Source organism: Hyaena hyaena, unplaced genomic scaffold, assembly GCF_003009895.1.
Source record: "Hyaena hyaena isolate Hyena2069 unplaced genomic scaffold, ASM300989v1 scaffold_240, whole genome shotgun sequence".
NCBI classification, from domain to species: domain Eukaryota; kingdom Metazoa; phylum Chordata; class Mammalia; order Carnivora; family Hyaenidae; genus Hyaena; species Hyaena hyaena.
Window position 1 is genome coordinate 2,383,884 of NW_024080873.1, and position 23,778 is coordinate 2,407,661.

At 36.8% G+C, this 23,778-nt stretch overlaps 1 protein-coding gene across 1 annotated transcript in view; it reads right to left on the reverse strand.

Annotated features, from left to right (window-relative positions):
- Nucleotides 1-23,778, reverse strand: part of ADAMTSL1 (ADAMTS like 1) — a gene marked incomplete at its 5' end in the record, with an annotated part of 328,947 nt that overhangs the window by 296,527 nt on the left and 8,642 nt on the right. The window lies entirely within an intron of this gene.

A 23,778-nucleotide genomic window follows, 5' to 3' on the forward strand; every position in this document is an offset into this window, starting at 1 on the left:
AGCCTCTGAATTTGAATTTTAAATCACACTGGCAGAGAACAGTGGAAAATAAGAATATTTTAAATGTATACTTTATAAAGGGCATTTTAAAATTAAAACTGTAACTCACAATGTTTACTCTCTAAAACAATATGCACTTTAGTGAAAGCAAGTATGATTCAACTCTAAAAAGGCAGGAATCACCTGTCCCTTGGAAAGGCTTTCAGATAGGTTTATTTTATTCCACATGTGTTCAGATTAGGATTTATTATGAAAAATTATAGAATATCCTTGGTTGAAAGGTTTTACTATAATTTTTTAAATCTCACTCAGGGGTTTGCATGTGGCCTTTAGCAGGTCCAGGCTCCTACATGATCATATTTGAGGGTTCTCTTTATACAAGGTTTCCTTCTCTGAAAATCTCCAAAGAAGCACTGTAAGAATAGCATTACTCTATTTTATAAAATGGAATTCCTGACTCTTTTTTCAAACTTTAGTGGTACTATTAAGTAGCATATAAGGTTTTAATATTGGGGGCAGCATAAATTCTTTCCAGGCAACATGGTGTATAAACAATTAAGTGTTTATTTAAGATGAACATAAAATAGCTTAAAACACAATATAAAATCTCAAAGGTATTTTACTAATAGTATCATATATATTCTTGGAGTGAAGAAAACATAGTATGAAAGGAAAAATAATTTATATAACGTAAGTATAGATACATAGGTACCCAACGAGGCTTAAGGGATTTCAAATATTGTCTGAAAAAAAGTAAAATTAAAATTAATTACTTATTATTGCTATTCTTTTAGAGAGAGAGAGAGAAAGCATATGTGTGTGAGCAGTGGAGGGGCATAGGAAGAGAGAGAGAGAGAATATAGAAGAGGCTCCATGTACAGCTTGGAGCCCCTCACGGACTTGATCTTAAGACTATGAGATCATGACCTGAGCAGAAATGAAGAGTCTCATGCTTAATTGACTGAGTCACCCAGGTGCCCCAAAATTCATCACTTATTAATCTCATACATGATAGGCTCTAGTTTAAAACTTTTTAAAGGTCTATCAATTAATCAATTGTGTTATACTTTGTTGGGATAGTTGGTTGTTCGTCATGAGAAATAAACAAAAAACCACACTCTGCAAAACTATGCTATGAATCACACAACAGGTAAGATGTAGGATGGCAACACAGCCTATCTGAACCTACATGTTTTAATGGTAGCTCCTTTCAGTCTCTGCTTAGACCTCATTCACTTCTGTCCTGAGATAACCCTATGGCTGAACACTGCCTGTCCCCACCCCCCCCCCACAGTCTACACATCCTCTTCCTAAATTTCCCCCATTTGAGACACAAGAGAGACTGTGAGTAAAACCTACTTTCTACGATCAACAAGTTTCCCCTGGTTGCCATTGCATGGGAACTTCCACAGCGGTACTGATAGTTTAATTAATAATGTTTAAATAGTATTTTCAGTTCATAATACTTATTATCCCAAGAGTCACTTGCTTTCTCAATGATACGAAAGAAATATTGAAGTGGACTCAAGAAAGCAGAACACTGACGAAATTGTTTAGAATGGTCCCCAACCCCTTTCATAATTAACCTTTACCTCCTTTTTCTAGAAATAAACGTGAATCAGCTGTAAGAGAATTACAGAGTCAAGCTGAATCACCTCTGCACGAAAGTAATATGCGTAATATATAATTAAGAGACCTCTTATTATGAACCAGATATACTTTCTGCATTTATCCAATTCCAAGAAGAGTGTCCGTTATGTTTAAATTGATGTTAGATCGTCTTAGTACAGACCTAAAACTGCAGAGTCCCTTCTATTCAACAAACTGTGTTGAGTCTTCCCATCTTTACTAAAATAAATAAGACTGCAAGGCATTCGAAGTTAAAATAAGTAAAAAGTTAAAATATTAACATGCTAGGTTTTCTTTTCTGTGACAAAAACAGAAAACATAGAGAGCCCATGAGCATTAAAATGTTCTGTTCTCAATTCACCTGCTTCAAATAGCTCCAAGAATAACTTATTACAGGTTTCATGAACTTTCACAATGGGAGAAATCTCTCAAAGAATGATAATGCTTATGAATACCTTTACTCATTTTTATCATTACTATCTTTTCTTCCACCCATATTTTTGTAGGGGTGGGAAAATATATTTTGCTAAATTGAGAATGCACTTAAAACCCAGAGTTCAGAGTTGGAAACTGAACTTGAACCTTTTTAATGTTTTAGTTTATTTGTACTTGGCAAAATGCAACTTCCTGTTTTAAGAAAAAGGTCTTAAGAAGACTTATAAAACAGGTTCAGAAAGCTTCTTGGACATCAAATAGCTCTTACAGAATAACATTTTGATGATTTAAGTGTAAATGAATCAGAAACATATGAATCAAATTTCCCTTGAAATACACATGTTTAAAAATTAAGGGAAGAGGATTTGGCAAAGGCTTCTTTGTTGAACCCAAAACATCTCAAGCACAGTTCAAGACCCTCACAGAACCCCTGATACATCTGGGATCATCCAGCTGCAGAGTGGAAACTCAAGCAGTCAACACAGTCCCTTGTCCCACCAGTATGATCAGAGTAATTACAACAGAACAGCTCTCATTTGTATAGAGATTCACCATGCATGAAGTTTTTAGTTTTTAATTATACTTTAGTTCATGAGACCACCATCTTTCCTAATCCGCCTAAAAGTAAGATTTAGAAACTGATGTCTTAATAGATTTGAAAAATATTTAACGTTTTATCCTGGGCATCATCTTTGAAATATCAGATTCTGGAGGGATGCTTTATGGCACGATATGTTATCAGTTCTGCCCATGAGATGTGGTTTTCCTTGGGTTGTACTGAATGTTGAATGTACTGGATATAAACAATGTGATTTTCGTTCTCATGTGGGCTTAGTAGTAAGAATCATGAGTTTTCAATGGAGATAATTAAAAGAAGAAAATGAATTAATAGATATAACATATATGTATATATTATATGTATAATATATGTGTGTATATTAATATATATTAATTCACATATATATTTATTTATCTATGTATGTATGTATGTATCTATCTATCTATGTACTGAACCTGGCTCATAGGTAGTAATGGTGAAAACAATTAAAATTATTGGAAAGTCTAGTGACCATTTGAACTAAACACATCCTCCACCAAAAACCTGGCCAAAAACTTGGTGTCAGAAGGATGCACCTGATTAAAGATCCTCAACTTCCAGCCTCTCATATGTCTCCAGAAACACCATTAAGTATAAACAGAGCAAGAATGAGGAATCTAACACTTTCCCTGGCCTTCTGTCTCTTTCTAACTGACTGTAATATGCCTGTGGATTAACAACTCTGTGTCAGGTTACTGAGTTAGGATTTCCTCACTCTGAAAAGATATAGTCTATTTAGAGTCAGATGATCCCATGAATTACTGTATTTAGCCATTAATACAATATAATAGATTTTCTCTCCAATTTTTAAGCACCCAGTCTGAACAGCAACAGAATTTTCTCTTTTAAAAGCACAGAAATAAAATTTGACCTTTTATTTGCTTCCATCATAATTCATAAGGTCCGTGGAGTTCTGCCATATATGAATCCAATTCAAAACACTTTCTGGTTAATCAACTAGCCAGTGGGAAAGATAAGATGGATCCCAGATGTCCCCTGATGAGGATAGGTGGATCAGATTACATTGTGGGATAAAAGAGAGTTAGGCTTTCCAGAGTTTACTCACTGGGTGAAATGTAAAAGATTATATCTCAGCAGCTAAGGTGGCAGGATCTGAATGGCTTTAAAATGGTTTTGAAAAAATATACAGAAAATAGATTCAGGGTCAGGAGAAGCATTAGTTTGTCTTTATTTTCTCTCTTTTTTAAAGAAGACATTTTTCTTTACAGAGGGACACCTCTCTGCTTTACCTCTGTTATTGAGTGGTTGGTCTTTTCTGCTAATTTTGCTGTTTTGCTGAATATCGATGAGTGCCATATTCTGATTCATATTTTGGCTTTACTTACAGAGTCACTGTTAATGACTGATAGTATTAAGAAAACACTGGAAATTGTATTTAAGTGGCCATATGAACTATAGTAATGGAAGAAATCTATGCTTCCCACTGTATTTCCCTACCTTGCAATTGTTCTGAATGTTTTATCTTCCCTTCATCCTGCCCTAACCACTCACTCTTCATAAAAGCTACTACACAAGAAAACAAAATCAAAATTGCCTACTAAGGCATTTACTCTATTCCCCACCAATTCTGGATTGCTACTTCATGATAAAAACAAAGAAATTTATTAGCTAGTTGATGACTTTAGAAAATCTTATTAGTTCTAAGTTTCACCCTCAAAATATTAGGAATCCTCAATGTACTGATGGTAAAATAGGAAAAGATCACAAGTTACCTTCACAATAAATGAATGGAGGTTCTGGAAAATGTACTCCTGTAAAGCTCTCAAATCTCTTAGCAAACTTAAATAGATTGTAGGCTGCCTCTTTTAGGTATTTTTGTTGCCATTACTTGTCATTCTGCTTCTTTTATTCAAAGTTAAGGTAAACCACTAAACAGTGGATATCCACTGATACAACCAAATTTAATATGATATTTTGTTCTCAGAAACATAACCAATGTTTAATTTTTATTTCCAACTCAGACCCCTCTTCCAGACTTCAGACTTTTAATAACAAATGCTCCTTTGCCATCTGGATATCTAAGATATCACAAACTCCCCAAGTCCTAACCTGAACCCCTGATGCCTTCCTTCTCCCCAAGTCTGTTCCCTCTGTAGCCTCACCTTCCCAGTCACTGTCAACTCCATCCTTTATAGGCAGTGGTTCTCAAACTTAAGGACACATCAAAGTCACCTGGGAAGCTTATGAGAAATACTAGATTGCTGAGTCCCCACCCTCCAGAGTTTTTGATTCAGTAGATCCGGGGTGAGGTCCAAGACTGGGCATTTTCTGCAAGTTCCCTGATGACTCTGTTGTTGCTAGTTTGGTGACCACACTTTATGAACCACTGCGCCTTAGAGTCATCCTTGACCTCCACACCCAATCCATTGGGAAAGGTTGGTTTTACATGTCAAGTATGCAGAATTTGACCACAACTTAGTCCAAATCACCATCATATCACCTGTATGATTGCCATAGTCTCCTAACTGATCATCTATCTTCTGCTCCTGCTCTCCTAGAGACTTTTGTCAATGCAGCAGCCAGAATGAGCTTATTAAAGCATAAAGTCAATTGTATAACCTTTCTGCTACAGCTTTAAAAGGGCCCCTCACTTCACTCAGATAAAAGCCAAAATCCATATCTCAGATAGAGGTAAAGATCTGGCACCACCACCTACTATTGTCTTCTTTATTCACTTGGTTCCAGCCCACTGGATTCCCAGCTCTTTCTTCAACACTACAGGAATGCTCTTACCTTAAGATACATTCCTGATCTATTCCCTCTGCTTAGAATTTTCTATGCTCAGATTCCAGGTGGCCAATTGCCTCACCTTCATCAAGTTTTTGCTCAAATATCACCTCAAATAGACCTACTACCCTGAGTACTCACTGTAAAATTGCAACATCCACTCCCAGTACTGATTCCTCTTTATCTCTCAACTTTTCCTTTTTACCCATCACACTTTATCACCTTCAAGTATCATATAATTCACTTACTTATGCTCATTTTTAATTGCCCGTCTCCTTTCACTCAAGTATAAGTTCTAGAAGGGAGGAACTCTTTGGCTTTCTCTTATATACTAGTACTATACTAGTACTCAAATATTTGTTGAAAAAATGAGTGACTTACACATTAAATAAATGAACCAGAGGTCCTCTGATTCTATTTCCTCAAATCTTTCAGGAAATCTAAATATTGATAGCTTTTTTGATGATGGGATATCTAATTTTTCTTTCTTTAAAATATAAACTTACAAAAATACTTGTACATTTCAGACACACAAAAAAGTGAGGAGAGATTCTTGCCTGCTTAGGCAGAACAGGCAGATTGATATTTCCTCCTCCATATAAACAAATTTAACAGGGTAATACTAAGAAACATAAAAAGTGCTGAAATTATTTATTATTCAATAAATACCTAGACATTTGTAAATTTTATATAACACTCCATGTTATATGCATGCACTATAAAGTGCTAATGTTAAGGTATCGAGCTTTATCCCAAGAATTTTGGCCACCTGCTTTTAGTAACATCAACATCATCATCAAAAGCATTTATTTGTAAAAGACTGTTAGCTGCTATGTAAAATGAAATTAAACAGACATCCCTGCCCTGTCTAGACAGTCTGTATGGAGACGATTCTTATTATATTTCAAGAACATAATATTTAAATCTCTAACACATCATTGTGAGAGCAAAGAACAGAAAATGGGGTCAATTCTGGAGGGTGGTGCTATAGTAAGTAGAGGCCTTTCTTGGCTCATTCTTCCTCTGTTTCAAAAATGCCAACAGACTTTCTTAGGACACTATATTTTCATATATACAAGATATATTTAAAAGTCCTTGTTTTTGTTTTCTTCTTTCCTGGTGTAAAAGATTTGCAGATTTTCTTTCTTCTCCCTCCAAATTGTCAACACTTTTGGAAAATAACATATTTAAGGGAAATAAGTGGCCACAAAAATTAACCATTAGCCATTTAATGGCTTACTCTAGATCAGGTTTATGCCCAATAGAGTAACTTCTTTAGAGAGTTGTGCCCCTGTAAAATAATATGGAACTCTCTAGTTTATTCAAGCTTTGGGTGTGCCCTACTCTGTGCCTACTTAGTGAACGCTGGTTACAGGTATATTAAACAGCTCCAAACCATTCCAGTGTGTTTTTCAGGTCCAGACATAAGAGATTCAAAATCTATGAGATAATAAATCATTAACCACACCCTGCTTACTCGATTAGAGCTTGTTATCTGAAAAACAAATGCTTTGCCTGGCTAGTTTTTAATGACTCCAGGCATCTGAGAGTTGATCTAAGTAAAAACATTTAAAACATTTTGTTTTAGAAGTTCAGTTTTTTTTTTTTTCTTCCTTTGGGTAGCTTTTATTTCAGTGCTTTTATTTTTTCTCCTTTGAACAATGCAGACTCTTGGAATCCAATTCCCCAGAGGTATTTGTAGGACTGGTTGTAGTTTGTCATGTTAGACTCTTAAATTCTCTCAATTTTGAAAATATTCATTCCTTGAGGCCTTTTATTATTTTTAGTCCCTTTCTTTGAATTAGCTCCAATTTAGCAGTATCTTTTCTTAAATCAGCATTTCTGCCTTTTTACTATTTTTTTTTACAGTCTAAAATAAATGTTCTCCCCAACCCCTTCCAAATTAGCATATTTGAAGTGGTAATTTGTAATCTTTTTTACAACATGGCAGACAAATTCATTTTATAAGCACACAATTACATAGTTTTGTTGTTGTTGTTGTTGTTTTCAGGCTGCATTTACCAAAATATTTGTGGTGGAGAGTCAGGTCAGAGGAAAGACTAGTACAAGGGGAACATTTTCTCAGGTAAATACTTAAACTGTTACTACTGCTTGGGCCTGTTGCGTAACAATTTCACTATGTTTCTATTGATTGGGAAAAGGTAATAAAGCTTGACATATTACAAAGGAGCAAATAGGAAGACTGAAATTGTCTCCTGGAACATGTGATGCTTATGCCAATCACTTGAAAGAAAAGTGAAAAAAGACAGTGTCGAGAGCAATTTGAAGATAAATACCATGCTAGACAATTAAGACAAGATGCCAGCATTCTCTCTTTACCTTCTTTCCATCCCCATCTATACCAAACCACCTGATGTTGCCAGCAAGCGTCACTTCATTTTGGCTGTGTCTAGATCCTGACAGATGTCTGTTTTTCTAGCACTGTATCTAATCAATGTTCCTTTGTGGAGGCAGGTAACACAGAACTGTAAATGACTTGAAATACCCCTGGACACTCTGGGTAGAGGACCTAGAAGTTGTTTGCTATCTTTTCCCAGTTCCCTTTCTAAATCTCTTCCCTTTTACCTTTTCTTTCTTTTCTTTTTTTTTTTACCCCTAAGGGCCCAGGACCTACACATATAACTGATCATATCTCTGTCTACTCTCTCAGACCAGACCTCATTTTTACCCTGTCCAAGAGGGCAGGCAGGTCTATCACTGCTCCTTTAAGGCTTGTCTATCCAGGTTCCAATTACAGCCATCAATTGGACTGTTGGGTACCATTTTCTGAACACAGTGAAAGGAGACAGCTCCTAAACAAAAGAGAAAGATCTATCCCTCCCTACAGTCTCAAGATTTACCCTGGTCAAAGGTGGCTAGCCCTGTCCTATGATTTGTGGGCAAATGGGTCACAAATGGGTTAATACAAGTAAAACATTAAAATCAGTGTGGGCGCATGGGAAGCACTCAATAAATGTATGATCTTACTATTATTCCAATGCCACAGAGGGAAGAGTTATTTGTGAGTTACACAGCTCCAGGGGGCTTCAGAGGGACCTCAGACTGTGCTTTTTGCATCCAGTTTTGCCTTCCCCATTGCTTTGCTGCCTCTAGAACTATTTTATTTAGTTGTTTAAATATAATTTTAATTAAAGTGACTTATATGAATGTCTTAACATATGAATCTAATCAAACAATATCATGTGCCAAATTTACTGGGTTATAAGTTTAATGGATGACAACACTCAACTTTGTTCCTATGTGCTCATACTTCTTAGTTTGTTGATCTTGGACCACGGACATGTTTTAAGAAACCAAAAAGGAATTATAGAAATATATTTTCTGACCTGTAAAACCCAGTGTTTTCAGGTTGTCCTCTGAAGCTTAAAGCATGGCCTTTGAGCACCAGCCTCATCCTGAAATCATGTTGTTCCAAAGTGGATATTCCTGCTCTCTTCCTATAAAACTTCCATTTCCATCAGTGGGCAGCAGTAGGTAAAAGTAAAGAGAGATGCAAATAGTTTCACTTTGTCTAGAGTAAGGTTTGATGAATAATGCTTTCTACTTAATCACTCCCCATAACTGTTAATTACATATGTTCAAAAAACAGACACTTGCCGAATCCTAGGCTATGACAAAAGTCAGTTATACATGACTTTGTGATGCTTACAATTTAAAGGGGGAGGATAAGAATTGAGGCCATGTATCAAGCTATAGGATGACAGGAAGAGTGGCAGGCAGTTCAAAATTAGAGGATAGCTTTTGGACAGAGGTGACCTCCCTTCCTATTTTGTTTCCCTTTAAGCCTGAATCTGGACTAGAGAGCGGAGGAAAGGGCCGTGGAAATGCTTCATCACCCTACACACTGTCAGTGTTACTTAGAACTGTTTTAGAGTGTTTTCCTGTTCCGTGTGGTGGCTTCTGTATTTACCTGGTTGACTCCTTAAAGCTTAGGTATCATTTCCTGGTCATCTTCTCCAATAGTTCCCAATCCTCAGCCTGTGTTGGGGCAACTCTCCCCAAGAGGCCATAGCGACCATACATACCTTTAACCTTAGATTTACCTACGTGTATTGTATTCTTAGTTTACTAAGTGCCTACTGTAAGCCTTGAGCAAAATTAATGCAAAATAATTATCTGTCAAGGATTGGGTTAAGAAACTTCCATACACAACAACGTGTACACCTGGATACTTTGAGGAAGCTTCCCACCACAGAACACCTAAAAATACTACAATTTGTAAAAATAAAATTTTAAAAAAAGTTAAATGGACAGCTGAGTTGGCAAGGAGTTTTCCTCAGAGACAAAAGCAATGAGGAAGCATGAATCCAGAGAGGAAATTGATGGATATCCTGAAGGGATCGGCTGGTTTCCTGGTGGTTTATAGCCTTCTATTTTAATAGACTGTAAGAGCATGGAACAAGGGATAATGTCTATGGACTGCAAGTTGTGGAAGGGGATCAAGATTCCCTCCTAACGCCAAGACCCTAAGACAAAACTCTCAGAAAAGAGTAAACTAGGAAAAGGAAAAAAAAAGACTCAGTTGATGCAAAAGGCTAATCTATGGAGATAGTAAAAGGATTAGTGGTTTCTCGGTTGTGAAGAAGGGAATGATAAATAGATAGATCATAGGGATTTTTACTGCACTGTAACTTCTCTGCATGATACTACAAGGGTAGTTTTGATTAATTTGGCTGTACACCTAAAACTGCTATGAACAACAAAGTTTATTTAAAAAAATAAAATGGACTCCTAAATACAGAGAGCAAACTGAGAGTTACTGGAGGGGTGTGGGTGGGAGGATGGGCAAAGGGCAATAGGGAGGACACTTGTTGGGATGAGCACTGAGTGTTATACGCAGGGGATGAATCACTGGGATCTACTCCTGGAATCATTATAGCACTATATGCTAACTAACTTGGATGTAAATTAAACCATGAGAGACTCTTGAATGCTGAGAACAAACTGAGGACTGATGGGGGTGAGGGGAGGGGATTCGGGGTAATGGGCATGGAGGAGGGCACTTGTGGGGATGAGCACTGGGTGTTATATGGAAACCAACTTGACAATAAACTATTAAAAATAAATTAAAAAAATAAAATGGGATGATGTCAACAAAACAAAATCCACTGTGTTTCACAGAGAAAAGTAATAAGGAAACTTGCCTATGAAGAATGGGGCAAAAGTCTCCTTCAGAATTCCTAATAACTGGACTCATGAGAATTTAGGACCCAATTTACACAAAGTAGATAGTGGAGAATTCTGTTTAACATGGTCTTAACTAGTACTGATCACCACCCCATCCCAGCATCATCTTCCTTAAAAGCAAATGTAAGTTCTCCCAGAAAGTACACATGTTAGTCAAGTCCACGAGAAATGCTGTCTTAAATTCCAACAATCATGTAAGCACATGGAAGTATCACAAAACATATGAGGAAACAAGATGGCATGCAAAAGAGACAGCAGACATAAGAAAACAAAGAATTCATATAGTAAAATTGTCAGACACAGAATACAAAATAAAATTTAATGTGCTTAAGGAAAATTCTTAAAAAGAATGTTAAACAGGAATGTAGGCAAATGAAAAATATAAAAAGTCATTAGAGACTTAATAGATGGAACAAAAAGCGTATTAGACAATGGAAGAAAGAATTGAAGAAATTCTAGAAAATACAGCACAGAGAGACAAAGATATAGAAAACAGGAGAAAATTATTTTCCAAGAATTTTTTAGAAGTAGTTAAAGATACAATCTCAAGTCAGAAAGTCAAATAGCTAAGTGCAGAATGCCAGTGATAAAGATAAAATCATAAACGAAGTAAGAGAAAAAACAAAGGAAGAACAATTAAAATGACAGCTGGCTTTTCAAAGCAACAATGGGAATTAGAAGTCAACGTACACATCTTCAGAGTGTTAAGAGAAGATAAATATTTTCACAGGAAAAGTAATATTTAAGAGAACTAAATACAGATACTTTACACAAACAAGAAAGCCAAGAGTACTTATTTCCACTGAACCCTCACTGAAAGAACTTCTAGGGATGTACTCCAGACAGGAAAAAAAGTAAGCCTTAAAGACCCAGGATTTAAGAAAGAATAGGGATCAAAGAAAATGGAATATTTCAGGTACACTTAAAATAAACATTGACTATATAAAGTATCTGATCTGTTGGGTTAATAAAGATGAGCTGACTATATCAAGCATTGACTACAGAAAATATCTTATCTGTGGGGTTAATAAAAAACAGAGCCCAAACACTCAACAAGAAAGGCATATAAGTTTGAAGAAAGGTAGAGTTAAAATATTCTACGAGACTTGAATTGTTTGATAAACAGGTATAGATGCTACTTAACTTTAGCTTTTCAGTATGCATATTAAAATTTAGAGTAACCACTAAAAGAATAGCAAAGGATGTATAACCTTAAAACCAGTAGAAGGAAAAGTATAACAACAACAACAACAAAAGTCTCAATAACTCAAAGAAGGCAAATAGGAAAAAAAGAAATACCGAAGTAGAAAATAGACATCCCCAAATCAATTGGTAGATATAATTTCAGTTTTATCAGTAATCATAGTAAATGCCAATGGAGCAAAGAAAGTAAAGATGACCAGATTACAATTTAAAAAAACGTTGACATTAGATATTCACAAAATTGAAGATCGAGAAACATTGAAAGTAAAAGAATAGAAAAGAATGTAGGAGATAACTCTAACATAATAAAAGGTAGATTAGCCATAATAATATCAGAAAAAGAGATTTTAAGGCAAAAAGCATCAGTACTGATAAATATGGTCATTACATTACGAATAAAGTTTAAATTCCCCAGGAAGATAAAACCAATTTAAAATGCATATCTATCTAATAAGATATGCTTGAAATAATCCAAACAGACCACAAGGTAAAACTGGCCAATTAACCAATAAAGTAGAATATTTAAAAAATTCTGCTTTCAAGCAGGCTAAAAAAATAAGAGATTTGAAAAGCACATTTAAAATGTTTGATATACTCATATATAGAAACTTAGACCTTCAGATTAGAAAATAGCTTTTCCCTCCAAGAACACATGGATATTAGGACATAAAGCAAATCTCAACAAACTTCAAAGAAATAGAGTAAAAAATCATTTTTAACAAAATTACCATAGAATTATTGGAGATCAATAAAGATAATTTTAAAAAGTACCATATATTTGGAAAGTAGTAGGCTGGTAAATAATTTTTAAATTGTCATTATTTTTGCTTCAATTTATAAATAGCTAGAACTTAATAACAAAATTCCCTTTACCATACTATGGGAAGCAGCCAATGCAGTATTTAGTTGAACAGTTACATGGGAAAACAAGGAAGTCTGAAACTTAAAACATTGAGCATCACCCCTAAGGAATTAGGAAAAGTATGATAAAATAAATCCAGAGGAAGCAGATGAAATACAAATGATACAAATGCAGATAAAAACAAAGATCAATGAAACAGAAAATACAGAAACCATAGACTCAACAAAGCCAAAGATCGGTTACCTAAAAAGACTAATAAAATAGATAAACTTCTGAAAGCTTTATTAAATGATAAAATGAAGAAAAAAGAAATCCTAACCACTATCATAAATGCAAAAAGGGAAATAGTTGCAGATACAGCTAGAGTTAAAAAGATAGTAACAGAAAAATATGACCAGCCTCATGCCAATAAATTTGAAAATTTTGTCTTAGGAAAAACTATTCAAGAGGAGAAAATATTCAAGAAGAAAGAGAAATAACAACAATAAAAGTACAGGTTTACATAATATTTACTATGGACCTAGTAATGTCCTATGTAGGTTACATATATCAACTCATACTGTCCTACGTTGGTAACATATATCAGTTCATTTAGTCCGCATGATAATCCTATGTGTCCCATTTTACAGCTGAGAGGACTGAAGCACCATGAGGTTAAATGACTTTTACACAATTAATAACTCAATGCTGAGACTGAACATAGATAGTGTAGCCACAAAGTTCACTCTTAGTAACTAACTACTCTGCTCTACTTCATCTTAAAGATGTTCAATCAGTAATTAAAAATCTTCCCACAAAGAACAAAGTCTTGCTTGCGACTCTGCAAAGTTTACTGGACATGAAAGGAACAATCATAATGTAAAATAAATTCTACCAAAGACTAGAAAAATTGAGAACACTTCCTAATTCGTTTTTATCAAAACCAGATAAAGATTGCATGTGAGAGAAAATTACTCATAAAAATACATGCAAAAGACCTAAACAAAATATTGGCAAACCCAAACCAGAAGTATGCAAAAAATATAATATACGTGACTAAATTGGGTATATTCCAGTAGTTCACTCACAAGATTAGACAAAAGTTAAAGTCATATAATATCAAGCATTGGCAAGGATATGGAACCCAGAAAACCTATATAATTCTTGTGGGGGTGAGAATTGAAACAATCAAACTTTGTCAAGTTTGAACCGCCACTATATTGTTTTCTATTTTCTGCTTACTATGGCTTTTCTTTACTACCTTTTTCTTTCTTCTCTAATTTCTATTAAGTTGGCAAGATTCTCTTTATTTTCTAGTATTTCTTCAGCTAGTTTGGAAATTATAGATTGTATTTCTATTCTTTTAGTTGATACTTTAAAGTTTTAATAATCAACTTAAATTTTGTAAAAGAAAATCTAACTTTATTCATGTTTTCGTCCTCTTCTCAAATACAACAAAGATCTTAATACATACTAAACACTGAAATGTTGTTAATACAGAAACATTAAATAAAAACAAAGTTGTGCTCAACAGTTGGTTTACCACTGTATTCAATTTCTATTGCTACCTTAACAAATTACCATAAACTTAGATGTTTCTAACACAAATTGATTATCTCACAGTTCTGTAAGATACAAGTCCAGGTAGAGTATGGCTGATGGGGGTCCTTGGCTTAGAGTTTCTTTCTCAAGGCCAAAAGAAAGGTACTGCAAAGACTAAGTTCCTTTTTGGATCAGGAGATGAATCCACTTCCAAATTCATTGGGGTACTGGCCAAATTCAGTTCTAGGGGTTGTAAGACAGAAGTCCTTCTTTCCTTGCTAGTTGTCAGCTAGAGGCCAACATGCTCTTAGAGGTCTCACTCTGGTCCTTGACCATGGCCCCCTCTATTTCAGAGCCAGTAATAGTGCATGAAAGCCTTCTTGGGCTGGCAGTCTCTCTGACTTCTTTTGTCATGTATTTTGTGCCTCCAGCTGCGGAAAGTTCTTTACTTTTAAAGCATCACATGATTACATTAGGTCCACCTGGATAATTCAGGCTACTCTTCCTGTCTTACGGACTGTACCCTTAATTGCTTTGGTAAATTCCCTTTGCCATGTACGTAATATATATTCACAAGTTACAAGGATTAGGGCATGAGTATATTTGGGGGACCATCCTGCCTACCACTTTGACTATAGCTGTCAGGATAGGTTGGGTGACTCTGAAAAAAATGCAAACAATCTCCAAAATCTATTTGGTGTAATGCAGCAAAGACTTATTTCATACTCATAGAATCTCTGAGTCTCTATAGCAGCTGTTATCTGTGAGGTAACTCAGTGACCCAAACGGAGAGAGAATGTACTATCCGATAGAACAGTGCTTCTCAAACTTTAATGTAGAGATGAATGATCTGAGAATCTTGTGACAATGAACATTCTGATTCTGCAGACCTGGAATGGAACCTGAGGTTCTCCAGTTCTCACATGAGCCCAGTTGATGCTGATGCTGCTGATCCCCAAACCACTCTTTGGGAAGCAAGATTTTGGAACGCTGGCCTCCTGGCTCACTACCTAGCTCACTACCACAAGGGAAGAGAGAGCATGGACACAATCAAACTGACTTTTTATTGCTTCCTCCCAAAAACAATATACATCATCTCAACTCACATTTCAGTGGCCAAAGCTACTCCTATATATGGTCCTATCTAATTTCAAGGGGTTAGAAAAGTTCAATCCTCCCATATGCTCATTAGGAAAGGAGTACCAGAAATATTGTCATGAAACATACATCCACACACACAGTTTTATACCCCTCTGGCCTCATCATTGTTTTCTTGGATACCCAGCTTCCCTACAATCCACTGTTTTCTTTTTGAAATTTCTCCTGTAATAATTATTTTATTTATTTTTACTTTTTAAAAATGTTTATTGATTTTTGAGAGACACAGTGTGAGTGGGGGAGGGGCACAGAGAAAGAGGGAGACTATCTGAAGCAGGCTTCAGGCTTCACAGAGCCCGACGTGGGGTTCAAACCCCTGAGCATTGAGATCATGACTTGAGCCAAAGTTGACGCTTAACTGACTGAGCCACCCAGGCGCGCCTTCTGGATAATTATTTTAGGGAAAATGTGTGGGTAGTGAACTCCCTTGTCTTTGTATATCAGAACACATTTTGGTTTCTGCCTATAATCTTGATCAAAAGTTGAGGGTACCAAATTCTACACTGACACTTATTTTCCATTAGCATTTTGAAGATATTAACTCATCATCTTCTGGACTCTATGTGATGGAGAAGTTTCTGCCATGAGTCTAATTTTCATTCCTTTGTGAGTGATCTGTTTTTTTTCTGATAGCTTTTCATATTTACCCCTTTTCTTTAATGTCAGATTATCCTTCTGACGTTGGATCATTACACGTGTGCACGTGTATTTTATTTTTTCTCTTCAGTACTTATGTTGCAATTCTAGTCTGGGGACGCTTGTCCTTTTTCCTTTATGGAATATTCTAAATGTCATTTCCCCAATTCTTTTTCTCAGAAGGTCCTATTACATGTATGTAGAGAGTGAGCATTTTATTTGTTCTCTATCTCTTAAGGACTCTGTTATATCAGGTATTTATAGAATTTTAGGCTGGATTTTGGGCAAATTTCTTTTTTTTTTAAGTTTACATATTTGAGTGAGGGATAGAGTACACACGAATCGGGGAGGGGCAGAAAGAGAGAGAGACAATTCCAATCAGGCTCCAACATGAGGCTCTATCTCATGAACTGTGAGATCATGACCTGAGCAGAAATCAAGAGTTGGATGCTTAACCAAGTCACCCAGGTGCCCTGTAAATTTCTAACTGTGATCTTCAAATTCATTAGCCGTTTCTTTGGGTCCAGTATGGAATTTATATCATCTAAGGAGATTTTTATTTCTATTACAATATTCTTTTATTGTGAATTTCTAATAGTTTATTTTCATTATTCATCAATATATTACTTCATTTTTGCCTGGATTCCCCTCTCATTTACTGTTTATTTTCAATAGTTATTTTAACCCCAATGTATTTCTTTTATTTTTTAAACTTTTTTAATGTTCTATTTATTGAAAGAGAGAGAGAGAGACAGCACAAGTAGGGAAGGGACTGTAAGGGAGGGAGACACAGAATCTGAAGACGGGCTCCAGCTCTGAGCTGTCAGTACAGAGCCCCATGTGGGGATTGGACTTATCAACTGTGAGACCAGAGCCAAAGTCAGATGCTTAACCAACTGAGCCATCCAGGTGCTCCTCGATATGTTTCTGTTAAACACATACAGTTGGGGCATCTGGGTGGCTCAGTCAGTTAAGCATTGGACTCTTGGTTTCTGCTCAGGTCATGATCTCATGGTTTGTGGGATCGAGCCCCACACTGGGTTCTTCACTGACAGTGTGAAGCTGGCTTGGGATTCTCTCTCTCTGTCTCTCTGTCCCCACCTCCCTTGTGCTTTCAAAATAAATAAACACAAAAAATGTCAATTATCTTTATTCATGGTGGTTATTTTCTCCCAAGTCACCACAAATACTAAAGATAAAATACTGTCATTGCTCACAGTGCCAACAAGTCTCTGGTCATACTTTGGCCAACCAGCCAATACATAATCTTGTTTTATGTGTGTTTCTGTTTAGAGATACCTTATTTAATATTTATTGATTCATTAGCATTGAACTTAAAGCCAAGAGCATTATAATTCATGACTGAATGAAGCTTATGTAACACATGTTTTCTCCATCAGGCACGTCACAACCTTCTTGTGCTTAGAAACACCAGGCAGCATTTTAGCACTATGTTTGAGGGCCATTTTAAAATCACCATTAAAAATCATAAAAATATGAAAAACTTGGCACTACATAGATTGTGAATAGGACACTTGTTTATAGTATGAGAGCTGAAACAAGAAGGCACCATCTCAGCTGGGAATGTGCTGGCTGGACACCTGAAGTTTTTGCCACTCTGCACATGCCTGCAAATGACCAGGGATACTTTTTGGAGAAATGGTGAATTCATGATTATTGGAATCCACCAATAATGAGGATTGCCTGTATCAATTTTATTTATTTATTTATTTTTAATTATGTTTTATTTTTGAGAGAGAGAGAGAGTTGGGAGGGGCAGAGAGAGAAGGAGACAGAATACAAAGCAGGTTCCAGGTTCTGAGCTGTCAACACAGAGCCCAATGTGGGGCTTGAAGTGATGACTATGAGCTCATGACCTGAGCCAAAGTCAGACGCTCAGCTGACTGAGCCACCCAGGCACCCCTGCCTGTATTAATTTTATTTTATTTTTTTATTTTTTTATTTTTTTACATTCACGTGCTCACCAGAGAATTTGAGCTTTTTAAAATTTTTTTTTTTTTTTACAAATAGTTTATTGTCAAATTACTTTCCACATAACACCCAGTGCTCATCCCCACAAGTGCCCTCCTCCATGCCCATCCCCCCCCCCCCCCCACATCCATCAGTCCTCAGTTTTTGTCAGCATTCAAGAGTCTCTCATGGTTTGCCTCTCTCCCTTTCCCCCACCATTTCCCCCCTTCTTCTCCCAATTGGTCCTCTGTTAAGTTCCTCCTAGTCCTCCTATACGTGCACACATATGATATTTGTCCTTCTCTGCCTGACTTATTTCGCTCAGCATAACACCCTCAAGGGCCATCCATGTAGCTACACATGGCCAGATTTCATTGTTTCTCATTGCCATGTAGTATTCCATGGTATAGATAAACCACATCTTCTTGATCCATTCATCTGTTGATGGACACTTAGGCTCTTTCCATGTTTTAGCTATTGTGGAGAGTGCTGCTATGAACTGTATTAATTTTAAAGTCTTTATCAAACAGTTTCATTTGCCAAATTTTATCTAGAGTGAATATTATTTTTGTTGACTTTTTTGGTATAGTTTTATAATGTTTTGAAATTATTATTTGTAGACATATTTTTAATGGAAAGATTTTGCTTTTCCTTTGTTTTTCTTTGTCCTCATCTGTTCTAATAGTTTTGTGATTATCTCCATGTGGTTCACACAGCTCCCAGTTCAGAATCAGATTGCTATGCTAGAATTTTGTTTTTGTGTTTAAAAAATATTTTATAAGTTTTATTTATTTTGAGAGAGAGAGCATGACCAGAGGAGAGACAGAGACAGAGGGAGAGAGAGAATCCCAAGCAGGCTCCTTACTGTCAGTGAAGAGCCCAAAGCAGGGCTCAGTCTCAGGAACCATGAGCTGAAGTCATGACCTGAGCTGAAGTCAAGAGCCAGGTGCTTAACTGACGGAGCTACCCCGCTACTCCTGGAATTTTGGGTTTAATCCACAATGAGGAAATTGCAAATATAGTCACAGAGCCCATGTTATTTTTGGTAGGTTCAGTCTATGATCTCCACCAGCCTCTCTAGACCCACTGTTTCAGATAAAGTTCTCATTCCAGGCAAAACATCATTAAAACCAAACCAAACCAAACCTCAGTTTCTGTCCACACAAAGAGCCCCAACCAGGCCTCTGACATGACGTTCTCTACCTAGAATAGGTGCTCTTTCTCCTGTATAAGTAAATTTAGCTCTGGTTATCCTACAGGAATTGAGCTGGGGCTAATCTGTGCTTACTTCTAGTTATGGAGCCCCAAAGCCTGTGGCCATTAGCACTGCTCACCCTCTTGCATGTATGCTCCATTTCTGGTGCGTGGATATTTTAATCTAGCTATTGAACTTGGCTATGTCACTGGTGTTATCATTTTATAATTTGTCTCACATTGCTGGCTGTTTGGAAACACAGGGAAGAACAGATTGATCAGAAATTCTCTTAGTGATCTCCTTACACTTTCCTTCACAACTTCTCTTATTCTGCATGAGATTGTAGCTATCTGTATTTTTGTCTTTCTTATCTTCCTGTCTCCAATTTCAAAACATTTGGGTATAGACTGTCTTATACAAATCCTTTTGTTGTCATTTGTTCCCAGCACAATGCGTTGCACAGTCAATAACTATCTGCTGAATTAAAGTATACATCAGCTTATGAGACACTCTCCTGACAATTAGCCTTGTGCACAAATTTATATCAGATGGATAATTTTCTTCCCTAGAAATAATCAGAGACCAGAAGACCTCTTAGGAGGGAAATAAAAAGCAGGAGTTTTCATACTCTTGTTTTGTTGCAGAACTCTTTTCCCCCGAAAGAAGCTTATGCAGGATGTTAATCAATAAAACAGGTAAAGGGGGGCACCTGGGTGGCTCAGTCAGTTAAGTGTCTGACTTCAGCTCAGGTCATGATCACACAGTTAGTGGGTTTGAGCCCCGCATTGGGTTCTGTGCTGACAGCTAGCTCAGAGCCTGGAGCTTGCTTCAGATTCTGTGTCTCCCTCTCTCTCTCTGCCCTTCCCCTGGCTCATGCTCTGTCTCTCTCTGTCTCGAAATTAATAAGCTATAAAAAATTTAAAAAAAAAATAAAACAGGTAAAGGAAGAGCTATTCTGGATGCCACAGGGGTGATATTAGAAAGTTGGCTGGTCAGCCTTCATCACCCAGCAATGAGGTCAAGGTGGCTCCGCAGAAAGTTGTCTGAAAATTGTTTTCCAAACTCCAGTCTTATAGGGATTGAGCAGTTTGTCCGAGTTGCTTCTAGGATCTATAACAATTCAAAGTAAATAATTCCCAGCAGTATTTTAAAGGAAGAAAAAGAAAAATTAAAAAGTAATAAATCTCACTTTGTGAAATGCAGTGTTATATCATTTAAAATCCTCTGTTTGGGGAGGGCAGGGGTTTTCATAATGAATATATTGCTTGGGAAAAGGAAACCAGTACATTATAGGCTTTGGTGTTGGATGAGCTCTGAAGCACACTTGCTTTGTGAAGATTCAAAGGCAAAAAAACCACAAAAAACAAAGAACAAAACAAAAAACAAACAACCCCCCAAACCCTAAATAATGCCTCCTTACCCTTCTTTCTGTGATGCCCATATTTCACTCAAGATTCTGAACAGAATTTGAAGCCTAAACTAAATAGGCTCTAAGAGCCATAAGAGCTTTGCTCATCATAAGATTCTAAAGAAAAAATATAGCCAAACTTCCAAGACAACCTCTTTAAATTTCATAATTTCCTCTGAGAAGGAAGCAAATGCTTAAAATCAGAGAAAAATATATGAAGAAAAGATTCGTGGAAGTACAATATAGTATGAAAGTGGGTTAACTAATTAAATACTGGCCTTAGCTCAGATGGCTTAGCACAAAGGTCTGTGAGTGATCCCTCAGAGGAAAAAGCACAAGAATTTATGTTGCCTGAGTTTCAACACATCTTGGTGTTAATTGGAAGATTTGATGCTGCTTATCATTTCTCGTCTCACGGAGAGCAGGCTGAGCGTAGACAAGTATTTGCATGTTCACAACCTATGCACGACAGCCTGTTTCGTTTCATTCCACAAGGCACTCTGCCAAGGGAAGAACTGCAGTAGTAATTTCTTTCAAAGTCACTGTCAGATCTCTGCTTCAAGCTTCTAGCTGGGTCACCAGAGGCCAGCCTACATTTTGTGTAATTCAGAAACTAGGACTTAAGAGAGTACGTTTGAGAAGTATTGACTCAGGAAATTTATATTTTCTGGACAGGAGGTGAAGCTCAAAGGAGAGGGGATTTGGGATGTTTTCAGCAAGGATACTTGGGTTTGCCTTTTTCTGCTGTATTTGATTTGCACAGTTAAAATGCTCAGCAGTTCGTATACTTGCTATATGAATTATAATTGCTACAGTAAACTTATTTGAATCTCTCTTTCCCTACAAAAATATTGCACATGTTGTAAAATTCCTTATGCCTTAACCTTTTTGTATCTTAGTTTTGTTATTTGCTACATGAGTTAGTCTAGATCATTGATTCACCCTCTTGGATTCTGCTGAGATGGGCATGGGTTTTGGCATTATATAAACCTAGCAGCACCACTAAATAAAGTATTTTCTCTCTTTAAATATCCATATTTCTTCAATTGTAAAATCACGGTAATACTTCCCAAGGTGATTGTGCAAACTGAATTAGTCACTAGCACTAGGCCTTCCACCCCGTAGATACCCCAAACAAACTAGTTTCTTTTAATTTAAATATTCTGTAAATCTATGACTTTGTTAGGATCCATTTGAGGTATATGATCAGTGTCCTAGTCATTTTTGACAAAGATTGTGGTACATACATACCACTACCATGGTCATAGAGCTAGCTGGGAGAAGGACTCATACCGCTTCTCTAGTCTGATAAAACCCAACCCTCTAGGAAGGGATAGACAATTCTTTGATACCCTTCATCAGGTGAATCAATGAAGAGTTTTTCTTCCCTTCAAAAATCTATCAAGCCAATACATTATATAACAAAACACACACCTGCAAAAGGTCTAGCAGAACTTTTTCCTCAGAGAGTTTCAAGATGGCATGGGATTATGATGATACCAAAGGAAGCAAATTCTGGGTTGACCAAGTTCCTGCTAATGGCCTTAAGAAAGCAGTTGTTTGGCACGTAGCTATTCATCCACAGGAAAAGAACATAGCTGTTAGGTGAGGCACACTTATTTCTTATCAGTCAGCATCACATGTGTGAACTAGAATGTGTGACTTTAGGGAGGCCCGCTCATATCACTCAAAGGCTATTTACGAGTATTGTCAATGCTTCCTCCGACAGTCTCCATGGGATGATGCTGGCTTAGAATAAATTAACTATGACCAGCTTAGGGGGCAAATCACCTATGGCTTTTAAATATACCAGAAGGATGCCAATAAACAGAAATCAGTTGTAACAAGTATACATAACATACTGTAACAAATCAGTATGGAGTCCTTCGTACTATCTTGAGTTAAGGACAAGAGCAAAATCATCCTTAGCTGGGGAATGGAACTCTTGGAGAAGACCATCAATTACTTATCTTTGTCATATCAGGTGGCAGAAGGAACTAAAATTCATTGAGCATCTCCTGTGTATCTGCATTCCTGATTCTGATTCTCGTAAAGGAGTACTATGAAGTGAACATGACGACTCTTATGTTTACCTCATGACTGAAGAAACTGAGGCTGGGAGAAGTCTGAAGAGCTTGCCCAACGACAAAGTGAGCAACAGCAGAGCTACCCGGCCTGTCTTTCTGTCCATGGGGTCATGTTCATATGACACTCCTCCCAGAGAGGAAAAAATTGAGGGAGAGGATAAGAAATGCATTAAGAGAACACATTAAGGAGAAAGGAAAAGTCGAGAGACTTCAGAGGGGTCCAATAAAGACATGTCAGAAAAAGCATTAAAAGGAAAAGAAATGTGTGCAGCAGTCAAAAGAAGGCCTAGGGGAGAAGAAAAGCAGAAGGGCCCAACCCACTGGGGAGGAAAAAAAAAAACTGGCTAGCTGCCTGGCGGCAAGCACTGCAGAGAGATCTGTATCCACCAGACAGATCTACCAAATGAAGGAATCTGTGAATCATTAAAAAAAGTTTATTTCTTTATGCCACAAATGATAAAACAGTTAGTCATAAAATATGAGGGTTTTTTTTTCCCAGAGTAATTGCTGCAGATATTTTCAACCATTTATTCTAAATGCTTAATGTTTAACTATTGAAAGAGAAATGATGTGTTTTGAACCAAAATCAACCTCCAGTTATCCACATGGAATGCTGTATACTTGCACTTAGAGATTAATTCATTTGCTGGATGGTCAAAATTTAGTCAGCATTGGTGCTGACAGAGTTTGGACAGGGACACTGTCCTCAGAGAAACAATAAAAGTCACTTATCACTTCTTGCCCCCTAAAAAGTATTTTCCTTTGTTACTAATTTCCACATAAATAGAAAGGACTGCGGTCCAAGTCAAGAAAATAAAAATGTTCCTGGAAATGGGCTCCCTAAAGATCATCCTTTAGTTCCAGCAATAGTGATTCTCAATGTTGAAAGGGAAACACACACACACGCGCGCGCGCGCGCGCGCACAAGCACACACATGCACACAAACCACAAAGCCAAAGCTCTACAAGTAGTTAAGTCGTCATTCTACATTCATCCTATCTTTGTGGTAAGCCAGACTCATTAGAGGGGACATTGATTGGTCCCCTGGGATATATTCCTGAGAACATATAGCAATTCCAACCAAACATTTGTCTGTCCAAAGATCGGCCAAGCTTTAC